We start from the raw sequence: 12401 nt of genomic DNA on the forward strand, positions 1-12401 counted from the left end.
CACATCCTCCATCACACACAGACACACTCTCCTCCCTCTTTAACACAAAGACTCACACACACTCTCCCTCACATACACACACATACACTATCGTCCCTCTCTTTAACACACTAACACCACTCACTCTACTACACACACACACACACACACACACACACAAACACACTGCTCCCTCTCTTACACACACACACTCTCCTCCCTCACACACAAACACACTATGCTGATGGGTTGTTCAATGAATTTGACCCAGTTATTTTATAGATGAATTCCAATCATGATTATGTGAAAGTATGGCTATCAGAAAAAAATATTTTACTTGTGTTGTACTAAAACTTTGACTGAATTTAAAATAATAATGGGCATACTAGTACTCTGTTGTCCTATGGTGCAACGGCATGTCCTGTGGTACAACAAATTGAATTGTGAGTGGAAAAGGTATTTTAATGAAAAATGTATGTAAAAAGTGTTGGATAGTATAATAATGCTATCATTACTATGCAGCTATAAGGATGAAATGAAGATTCCTTGGGTTTTATACTAAATATAATGAATGTAACCCAGACATTTGGGTGGTCTCTATACACTAGAGCTATCACATAGACCGAGGGCGAAGTGTCTCGCCAAATTTACTACCAAGCACTCTAGACATTTTGCTGAGTCGATTAGTTCCGACACCAGTGTAAAAGCGTTAAGGTGGGATGGGGGAATCTGGGTGGGCGTTTTGATGACACTTCATATGTCCAACCCACCACAGCAGATTTAACATCTGACTGATCAAAAGCAGCAATAGCAGACTGTAAGATATTCCAGTCAACGTACACGCTTAAACTTAGAGCCAAAATGCAATGTTTATTGTACTGTGCATGCGTACATACAGCACTATGGGTAATGCATTAGGACAGAACATACTGTAGCAAATCAAACTCAATACATTACATCTCCCTTCTTACAAAGAAAAGCATGTACATAAAACATAACTCAGAAATACTGTTGTATCATTAATTATTCTGATTTCATGTCAAATGAACCTTGACATCCATTTTTCTTTTTAGTTCACTGACTTAAGTAAACAGTAACAAAACATTCAATGCTTCAATACTTAAAACTTTAACTTTTGTTCACACTAACTTGGAAAGAGGTTACTAGCACTTCACTTCCATAGGTGTCTTTACCACACCTTGTCCCTCACTAACTTGTAATAACTCATAAAGTCAGTCTGTTGGGTGGCTTGACAGCTCTGCCCCGCCTAGTGATGTACAGTTCACCTGGCCGTGCCTGAGCATGGCTCAAGGGTTCTCTGGGAGGCGAGTGAGGCTGTTCAGCTGGAGTGGGGGATAGCTGTTATTTTCCAACTGTCTGTCTGCTCTGGTGGTTCGGTCCAGACCTCCTCATGTATCCAGTGGCGTGGACGGTTTGCGGCTGGAGTGCTTGTGCGAAGATGTTGACTGTTGCGATGGTACTCCTTGTTTTCACTGTCCACAACATAGGATCGTGGGGCACTGTGCTGTCTGACCACAACTGCCGGTGACCATGTGTGGCTACCAGAATAAGGTTGCATTCTTACCTCATCTCCAGGCTTGAGAGCAACTCGATGTTTGCCTGCTCTGTTGCGGTCATGGTAGTACTTTTGAATGTCCTTAGCTCACGTGCCGTAGGCAGCTTGTTGCGTGGCCTCCTTCCCATGAGCAGTTCAGCTGGTGAAAGGCCTACTGACTCAAGGGGAGTAGACCTGTAATCCAGTAGTGTAAGATGCTTGTCTGGTGCCTTGTGCCAGAGCCTCTTCACTGTTTGCAAGGCACGCTCTGCTTCACCGTTTGAGTGTGGTGTGTGTGGGGAAGACGTGATGTGTAGGATGCTGTAACTCATGCAAAAGTGTTTAAACTCCTCTGTACTACAGGCCATTGTCGGTCCTCAATTTAGCTGGGATGCCGTGCCTGCCGAACTGCGCTTTCATTGTCTCTATGACAGTGCAACTGTGTGTGTCTCTCAGAACATCCACTTCAATAAACTCCACGAGCAGTATGTACTGTTTTCCTTCCAATTCAAAGAGGTCTGATGCTACTTCCTCAAAGGGAAGTTCAGGTGTTTCTGTTGGTTTGAGTGGTTGTTTAGGCAGTTTATTCTGAAAATCTGCACACAAACTGCAGTTTTTAAAGGAGAATTCCGGTGTGATATTGACCTAAAGTGTATTGAAACATGATACCGAGTGTGAACGTATGTCTCATAGCCCATCTCGACTTGTCCCCTGCACTCCAAAATCTGGCGCTAGTTAGCCGATGCTACCAACAACTTTTTCAGTAGTGGTGCTTCGGCATCGGGCTAGCCATGCAAATAAATCACTGTTTTACACCCATTTACGAGGCTCAATGTATCTCCACACTTCATTGGTAGACTTCCTAGGGCCCTGACATTTAAAACGAGACATTGAGAACTTTGAAAAAGCACTGGTAGTTTACTTACAAGACGATTTATACAGACAGTATCTTCACGAAGTTTAGCGTTTGCAGCCATCTTGAATTTAGTCACGATAAGTCGAGCAACGAGTAAGAATGAACAGCTATGATAAGGGATCAGATTCCAAAAATAATTCAGTGGAAATGCATGGATTCCAGTTGCTGCTACTGGAAGAAACTGGAATCCATGCATTTCCACTGAATTATTTTTGGAATCTGATCCCTTATCATACCTGTTCATTCTTACTCGTTCATTTTTACTCTAATTCTCACACTCGGTATCATGTTTCGATACACTTTAGGTCAATATCACACCGGAATTCTCCTTTAACTACTTCTTCAATTTGAGCACTCATACCTGGCCAGTAGAGGGCCTCACACGCTCGCTGTTTGCTCTTTACTATCCCCAGGTGTGATTGGTGTATGAGCTTCAGCATGTGCTCACGCATGGTGGGGGGCACTACTATCCGCAGTCCTTTAAAGAGGAGTCCATCGGACAGTGCAAGCTGACTTCTTGAGTCCCAATATGGCTGTACCTGAACGGGCACCTCACGTCTGTGCTCTGGCCATCCACGCTGGATAACCTGTTGGAGAAAGCTGAGCTCTTCTTTTGTGCGTTCTTTTAGTTCTGCATACTTCTGATCACTGATGGAGACAAAGTTCAACATAGAGATACACTCAAGGCCATCCATCTCTGGTGTGCTCTCGGATAGCTGTGCTCTGGACAGTGTCGGGGAGCTCCATGTCTTTTCCTCTTGTGTACTTTACAGTGAGATCGTACCACTGCAAGCGAAGACGCATTCTCTGTGAATGCGTCTTCGCGGTGTAGACAACCGAGATTTCTTGAAGATGTCTTTGAGAGGTTTGTGATCGTTGTATATTGTGATATGTGTTCCAAATATGTAATTGTGAAACTTGGTGCAGGCATGAACAATTGAGAGTGTCTCTTTCTCAATTTGCGCATAGCGCGTCTCTGCGCCAGTAAGTGATCTTAAGGAGAAAGCAATGGGCTGGTCATCTTGCAGCAGGTAGTCCGCTGCTGCTGGCATCACATAATATTACTACCGGCTTTGCAGGATCAAAATACTTTAACACTGGGGATGTGTGCACAGCTCTTTTAGTTTTTCAAAGGCCTGTTGCTGCGTTGGCTGCCATGCGAACTTCACTTCTCTCTTGAGCAGCTGCCGCAGCGGCGCGTCTACTTCACTGAGGTTGGGGATGAACTTTGTGTCATGTCTTGTGTCATGTTCTTGTACTGTGGGGGCAGCGATAAGGATGTCGTCCATCACGCTTACAGCTCCAGTGATGCCCTCGATCATCTGGTCCATGATGCGATGGCAGATTTCGGGGGCGCATTTAATGCCGAGTTGGATGGAGAGTTGCCTCTGCATGGGTTGTAGCCTACCGTGTGATGGAGTTCTCCCCACCCAAAAAGAGTTGGTTGGGTCCATATAGCCGGGCCGGCCCTACAGTAGCCATAAGCGTCAGGAAGGATGGATGGTAGAAAGAGGCCAGGAGGGACTGAAACGGCCAGGTAGATGCTGCTAAATGTGCCAAGCTTCTGGATTAGGCCTACAGACAAAAGTGGCAACTGGTAAAGAGAGATAGCCTATAGGCAATGATTATTAGCAGTTATTGGGCTAATATTGGACGTTTGTAGCGTTGTCAAGCTATTTGCAAGCAACATATTACATTTCTTAAAATATTAGCCTTTTGTATCCGATTCATAGACTTTGCAGTATGCAAATATTAATAACAAAACTGAAGTTTGATCTGTGTAGGCCTATGCGGTAAAAATTGTAGCCTCTGAGCAGCAGATCAACCAGTCGACCACTGAAAATGATGAGCCCGAAATTAGTGATGAGGAGGCCATGACTACAGGGACAAGTAGAGAGGATAAATTAAAGTTATTTAATGTAAGAAAGAGCAAAATATTTATGCTACATGATGAACCTATGTGCCTTGTTTGCTTAGAAGAGGGTGTAGTAAAGGAGTAGGCTAAATCACCAAACAACAATATAGCCTACCCATGCAAAAAACATGTAGCCTAAACATTAGTTCAATATGCCTCTTTGTGGAAGCGTGGGATAGGCTACATTTCAAAGGTTTTCTTTCTTTCTGTCTTTCTTTCTTTCTGTTTTTGTTAACTTGTGGAATAGTGGAATATTTTTTGTTAACTTCTCATCCGTTCGCATGCCACTTGAGAACATGACAGCGTTAGTAGGAATTTATATGCTAACCATATATTGTTGTAGGCACAGGTAAATAGGTTTAAATGCTGGAGAAGGAAATAACAGCAGATTGCACAATCGGAACCGACGATGCATACAGGTGGTTGCGGTATCCAGAACTATGTTGTGTACCTTTATTCTGTAGTCCACCAATGCGTCGGTGTTGGCCAGTGCTTCAGCAGACTCTCCCGGCATTGCCTTTTTTCCCGGCGTTTTTCCGGCAATGCGTCCATTACCTCTACCTCAGCATCCTCACTTTCGAACTTTGAGTTTACCCAGTCCACAAACTTGTCTGCGGCCTCTTTGACAGCATCAAAATCTCGCACAAAGTTTTGGAATTGCTGGTGTGTTTCCCTAACCATTCGATGGGCACTCAAGAGATCCATGCCGCTGGTTTGGAGGTACTTTGATAAAGGTGCGGTCAGTGCAAAAATGCGCAGGAACAGCTGTGCGGTCAAAACAGTCTCATACTTTAAAAGTGCCTCCATGTAGGTGCGCGCGCTTGTGTTGTGAAGCGTGCGTTGTCCTATATCTGAAACAATGTGTGCACAAGTGCCACATATAAACCACTGTCTGGTTTGTTAAACAATCCAGAAATCTTCGTCAGGGCAGCATCTTTTGAAGACCAGCGCGTCTCGCCTATCAAAGAAATCCTTCTCTGTTTGGGGTCCTGGCTGACACCTTCCCAAGTGGTCATTCGCTGATAAGAGTCACGGAAAAACACTGCGATGTCATAGGTTAAACAGTGATGCTGCAGCTATAACGACACTTGTGGTCTCAGACATAACCAGGTTTAGTACATGGGCGTAGCACCAAACGTGAACCGGGCCTGGAGACTCTTTGGACAGAGAACCCCTTGTATGTCCCTTGCATATTAGCGGCTCCATCGGTTGAATTCCCTATGCAATTCTTCATCTCTATGCCGCAAGACTCCAGCGTTTGTTTAAGCAGGTTCAGAAAGTCCTCTCCTGTTGAGGATTGACACTGAACAACTGCGTCGAGCCTCTCGTGGATAGTGTCAGTGGCATAGCGGACAATAACACTGCACTGATCTCTAGCTGTCAAATCCTGTGTTGTATCAATTTGTACGGAATACATTTGGGCTTGGGTGACTTCAGAAGATAGCCTCTCCTTAATAAGCTGCCTTATAGCCTCGATGACAGAATTTACTGTCGTTTTGGACATTAATGTCACAAATGCACCTCTCCCCTGCCCTACTGTACTCTTCTCAATACATTCCGCGATGTGTTCCTGTAAACAGCTGTCATATTTGCTGAGTAGCAAAAGTATTTCTAGAAAGTTCCCGTGATCAACAGACATATCAGCTAATGACCTTGTTGATTCATTTTTATTGCCGTGATAACTAAGTGCGCATTTTCCAATTAGTTTAACAATGTCAACCACTCGCTCTAAAACTTGACGTCTCTTGCGCACTTGTTCTCGTCATTTGATTGCTACAGATCAGAGATTTAATGTCTGCCTTATTTATCCATGAAAAGTATGCTTTAACACATTCTAGATGGGTTGCAGTTTTTTCGTGTTTATTTAGCCTCTGGTGTATATGTCTCCAGTCATTACAACCATACATAAAAGGATTCTGCTCTCTTTTTTGAAAACGCTAGACAGACAGCACAAAAAAGCGAATGCTGATCTGCACTATTAAGGTTTTGCACCTACGTCATAATGTCATGTGACCGTTTGTTTACAACTAGAGTGGTAGGCAAGAATGGTAGGCAAGGCACTGCAGAGAGTGGTAGGCAAGCCTACAACAGTCGGGTTGCATAGGCTACACATAGTTACAAATAGCTTCAAAATTGAAATTTTAATATCAAATATTGACTGGGATGCCGACCACTTGTGTAGGCCCTAACAGTTGGTTTTACAATAAGAAGCAAAAAGGCGACGAACGACCGTTTAGCGTACCTATCCTCATGGTTGTGGAGGATGATTGTTAGCAGCTGTGAAGTCTTTTATTCTCAAGATGGCCTAATGGTGTAGCCTACTGTCTACGAAGACGTAAGCTAAAATACAACTATCTACAGTCATCCAAAAATGAATTGCCAGAGATAGGCTATGAAGGGAAAAAGTGCAGCATTTTAAACATGGCAAGATTATTTTTACCGGAACAGTTTGTTCTAATTTGTCTTGTGAAATTCGTGCTTGTGGACATCAATCACCTATCTTCTGTCCTTCTATTTCAAGTCATCATGAGTGTCATTTGATTATATAATCACAACAAATTCTAATAAATCAAAACGGAATGGCTTATGTGCTATAGCCTAGGCTAACGTTACAGGTCACTTAGGCTAACCCCCCTATGTCAAAATAAACTGATTTGATCCTAATTGTTTAGCAATCACACACAACAACTTAACACAGCAACCTCAAACACCACTGTTGAACCTAGGCTACTGCTTCAGTCATGTAAGAAATAAGCAGTTTATGAATTATCTTTACCCGTTTAATCAAGTACACATGACCAAAATAACAACATATTTAAAAGCTGAGCTAGCATAACAGCCTAATATAGGCGATGCTGCAACGGATAACTAATACAACGTTTCATACAATTAATGAACTTTATCACTCACATTCTGAGTTTTTCTGGGTGGTTATATATCCATGCAGATCGTCTTCGAATAAGCCATCACTGTTATAGGCCAATGTTATAATATGTTACAGGATTCATGACTTTAACGCCATTAATGTTACATGATGCTGACTGACGCTGGCTATAACAGTAGGCTACCGTTTTAACGTCTGCTGAGTCTACTGCCTACCAAAACCTGTCGCTGTTCAGTTGAAGTTAAATGATCAAATATTGTTTGATTTTGTGTCAACTTTCAGAAGGAAGACATGTTCCTTTCTGGTCAAATTTCACAGCTTCTAAGAAAGTCTATCGTCTTTGTGTAAACCGAGTTTTGAACAGAGAAAAAAAGTTAGGCTACCATTAGGCTACATGCAGGTTCTCCCATAACGTTATCGATACAGATCAATGCACCAAATCAGGGCGATTTTAGCGAAACAACGTTCCTGTGACAGGCATATTGTACAATGGGATAACGTTTCATCATCACCTTTATTGATGCCTGAAATGTTGACATTGCTGAAATACAGAGATGTAGCCTACTGAGAGGCAGCTGCAGACAACGAAGTTCAATGGGTTCAACTTGTCCCCTGCCTACCAGCTGGATCCTGGATGTAAACAAAGCTATAGAACCTAGAATACGTCACATGAAAAACGTTAATAGCTGACCCATTTGCGCTGCTAACTGGTTTGGATGGAATTTGAAAAACATGTCCATTGTAGTGGAGTTTGGCCGACTGAAATAATTGATCTGATCCAATGAAGTAGATACACTTACTGTCCCAGATAGCAAGGTGACATTGATATGATGTTGATTTTCCATCCAAATCATCATTTTGGTTGAGATTGAAATCTCAATGGTAAATAGACATTGAATCAGCATTACAAGCCTGACAAAACCCCGACAGTGCATGAGCATAGACAGAGAGACATCGAAACAACATTGGTTTATAGTTTATATTGCCATAATCGATAGAGCATCGATAAATAGTTCAGTAAAAGATATTGAAAAGTCATGGATGTATGGTTTACTGGGAAATTTTGACGTGGTGATTGAAAAGTAGTGGATTTTTAGTTGACTGCGCGACGACGTTTGAACTGTCCGGCGGGAGATCATTTTGAGCAACGGTTCAGTCAGACCAACCGTGTTCAGCTCTCTGTCAAGTTCGCGCTCCACCTTAATGGTAAGCAAGCATTTATTTATCTAACGATAATGATAAGAGGACACATGTAACTCCTCTCCTAGTTATTCTCCATTGGCTCCCTATAGTAGCCAGAATTAAATTTAAATCTCTCACTTTGGCCTATAGGACACTAACTAGATCTGCTCCTAGTTATTTTAATTCAATAATCAAGCCTTACATCCCCAACCGCCCACTGCGGTCTTCTGGTGAGCGTATGTTGTGTCGACCAGTCATGAAAACTGGGTCTAATTCCAGACTCTTTTCTTCAGTGGTTCCATGTTGGTGGAATGAACTGCCCAGTGCTCTCCGTTCCTGTGGTAGTTTTGGGTCGTTTAAGAGGGGTCTAAAGACATTCCTATTCAACATATACTTAGTTGTTTAAGCGCTTATGTGTTATGGTTTATATAATGTTGTTTTATTTTAATTGGGCTGTTAATTAATTTGACATTATTGTTTATTATTGATATTATCCTTAATGTAGTCTTAGCATGTCATTGTTTTTATATTATTGATTGAATTGACATTATTGTTTTATTATTGCCTTTCCCCTTTTTTACATTGCTTTTTATTAGGCTATTGCTTGAATTGATATTATTGTGTACTACAACTATTCTCCTTACTATATTTGACCTACATTTTAATCTGTTCCCTGTTCAATTTTAAATATTATTATGTTGTTTTGTATTTATGTGTCGCTTTGGACAAAGGCGTCTGCTAAATCCATAACCATAACCATAACCATAATGTTTCAATGTGAAATTGTACTACATTAAATTCGGGCATGTTTACAGTCTATGTACATCGTAGCCTACTGTCTAACTTACAAACTCATTCATGCTTGAGTCAACTTAGGCTAGCTACGTTATCGTTGCTGGTCAAATTAATGTTTTACGTTAACGTTAGCAGTTCATCATAATGTTATGTTAACGTTAACGTTACTCGGCAGTCTGATTTATAATTAGGCCTTCCTTAACGTTAGTTGTCAGTAAGTTAGAGTTTATTATATTCATATGATTTACATAAAATGTTTGTTGAGTTTAAACTTTTACTGTCAAAATGATAGGCTGAAGATGATGTGCTGCTGGCTAACGTGAACCATTACTTACCAGCTAGCTAGCCTAAGTTGACTCAAGCACAGGCTCGGACTGGTAATCTGTACAACTGGGCAAATGCCCGGTGGGCCGGTCCATATGTGGGCCGGTGACCTCCGGGATTTTTTTTCTTTTTTTTTAAAAGTTATTTAGCCTATTAGCGGCCCGTCATGTAGACCTAGGCTTAGCCTATAAATGCAGTTGCATCCATTTGGATTGGGGGGTGACAGGTCAATCATTTTGGCCTCTTCATGACAGGTTCAGTGTGTGTTACGATCGCGCCCCCCTGCCCCACCCCTCAAGTGGATTTGTCCAAGCAGCCGCTTGGTTTGTGGGGAAATATAGCCTACGAGTCCATACATGGTAGCCTAGGCTATATAAGTGCCCTCCGCTGGCTGGTGTTCACATCATAAACAGCAATCAGAGGTGTCTAATTTTATTCCATAAATATATTGTTTTCATAGACGTAAGTTGCACGCGCTACGAAGAGCTTCCATTTACTGCACCATGTAGGCTACTGTAGTGCGGTTTGTCTGTCAAAATAAAACTCCGGGTACCTACAATTTTCGCACAACTTGGTGGAAAAGTGTAGCACAGGTTAAAGAAAACCTATTCATGTTTGGACTCAAAAGGAACTTCAAAGTATTTCCCATATAGTAGCCTTTTAGCTCACAACGACAATGAAAGTGGAACTTGGAAAGTGGAAGTCTCTCCACCGAGTGTTACATTAGATGCACAATCAATCTCGATGCACGTAAAAAGTATCAACTGGTAGGTTAGTAACGAAGGTAGCCTAATTTTGCAAAATGTGATGACGGCACACAAACTTGGGCAAAAACGTTTAGTATACACTTGTGGTGATAGCCTACAGTTAATGTGAATCGCTGACTATAACCAATGTAGAAGATTTGCACCAAATAGGCCTAAAGGCTGTGGTTGTGTTTCTACAACATGTTGGCACAAATCGTAATTTCTGTCAACTATGACGATCTCCATGCATGTTCAGTAGCCTATATTTTTCATTTAGTCAAACAGTGACATGTGGTTTAATCAGTGTTGGGCAAGTTACTTCAAAATCGTAATATATTATGTATTACTTATTACTGTCATTTCAAAGTAATTCATTACATTATAATATTACTGTCTCTGAATTGTAAGGCATTACACTATTGTATTACTTTTAAGTTACTTTTACCAAAATATCTAGAAATATGGATTTGGAATTCTAAATGCAGTTTATTATGCTCAATGTAGCTCATTGAACTTCTAATGGAGGGTGATGTGGTACAACATAATGACTGAGCTAGGCTTAAGGCTACAGTAGAATGCAATAGGTGCAGTGATGGCTCATGATGCAATACAAGGAACAATCATAGCCAGAATTTTGTTTAAAGAAGACAAAAGGTCAAAGTCTGGTCAATTGTGATAGAAATGCTGTAACTTTAGGCTTAGGCCTACTCATTAAAATCAACAAGAGAGCCCACTACCTGTATATTGTAACCCAAAACTTAAAGACATGTCAAGATAGGCTACACAGTGCAGCTACTGGCCATTTTGGTGCCCTAACTGGTGAAATACAGTATTAACCTAAGTATGTCATCATATGGCCAACTATAAAGATGTAATCTGCCTGTTCCCAGGGATGGGTAGTATTTCTGAAACATGGAATATGTGTTTCAAATGCAAAATAGTATTTTGTCATTTGTATTTTATTGGGTTGAAGGAAATGGCTCTGTATTTTGTATCAAAATACTTTATTGGTGTGTATTTTTGTATTTTAAAAATACTGCAAAATACTAAATGTGAAAAACACAAAAAAAGTAGATACTACACACAGGTGTAATGAATAATTGGTAATTAGGCAACAATGGTTTATGTTTATCGCAATCAGCTAATGTGAGAACAGCTGTGTTCAACAACACTTACAGCTTTTCAGTGACAGCTATTGCTGAAGCATCAGCCCTGGTCTGAAGCACTGGTGTGAAGTGGTACGCAAGTAAAGATGAGCAAGTTGACCTGTGCAAGTTCACATAAGGACACTGACAAAGGCAACCATGTCCCATTGTCTCCATGCCAATCTTTAACAGAAAAATGTCAGATATCTCAACCACAATGACATCAATAGATGGTAAGGTGTTGAGTGTGTTTGAATTCCCTTCCTTGTAGCATCCTTTTCTGCATTCCGCAGTGGGGAGAAGTTCACCTTGTTTAATTAAATAACAATTATATTTCCTTATTAGCTGCATACTTGAGGTTGGAGATATTAAGGCACGTCAAGTCTCTCACATACTGGAACTTCAAGATACATAGCCGTATGATTTTCTTATTCAGTTCTGCACTGGACTTGAATTACGAATTTTGGCACAGATACACAATTATTATTTTGGCCTATTGATTATAATGTGGTTAATTGAAAGCTCTTTCAGTCATTTGGATAAGCATCAGCTAGATGACTAAATGTAAATGTAAATTCTTGAATTATTCTTAATTTTGATCACACTACATGACCTTGCATATGGTATACGACAGGGGCCAAATTGTATTGTCTTTTTTTGCAGTGCTTCCATACTTCCTTGAAAAAAGTATTTTGAGTATTTTCTAAATACAAAAATACAGTATTTTATTTTGATACATACGTAATATGGTTAGGCCTACTGTATTTTGTAGTTTATTTTGATACATTAAAAATGAGGGTATTAGGTATTTTATTTAGAAATACATTCTGATGTATTTTTGCCCATCCCTGCCTGTTCCCAGCATTAGCACAACACTTTGCGATGATTAGCTTGTCACCTGTGACGATATATGGTAGGCCTAAGTGACTGACCTATCTGGGTACACTCAACATATTGATG

At 40.9% G+C, this 12401-nt stretch overlaps 1 protein-coding gene across 1 annotated transcript in view; it reads right to left on the reverse strand.

Moving 5' to 3' along the window:
- agmo (alkylglycerol monooxygenase) overlaps positions 1–12401 on the reverse strand; it is a 290769-nt gene that overhangs the window by 104960 nt on the left and 173408 nt on the right. The gene's annotated exons all lie outside the window — the stretch shown is intronic.

Source organism: Alosa sapidissima, chromosome 10 (genome assembly GCF_018492685.1).
Source record: "Alosa sapidissima isolate fAloSap1 chromosome 10, fAloSap1.pri, whole genome shotgun sequence".
NCBI lineage: Eukaryota > Metazoa > Chordata > Actinopteri > Clupeiformes > Clupeidae > Alosa > Alosa sapidissima.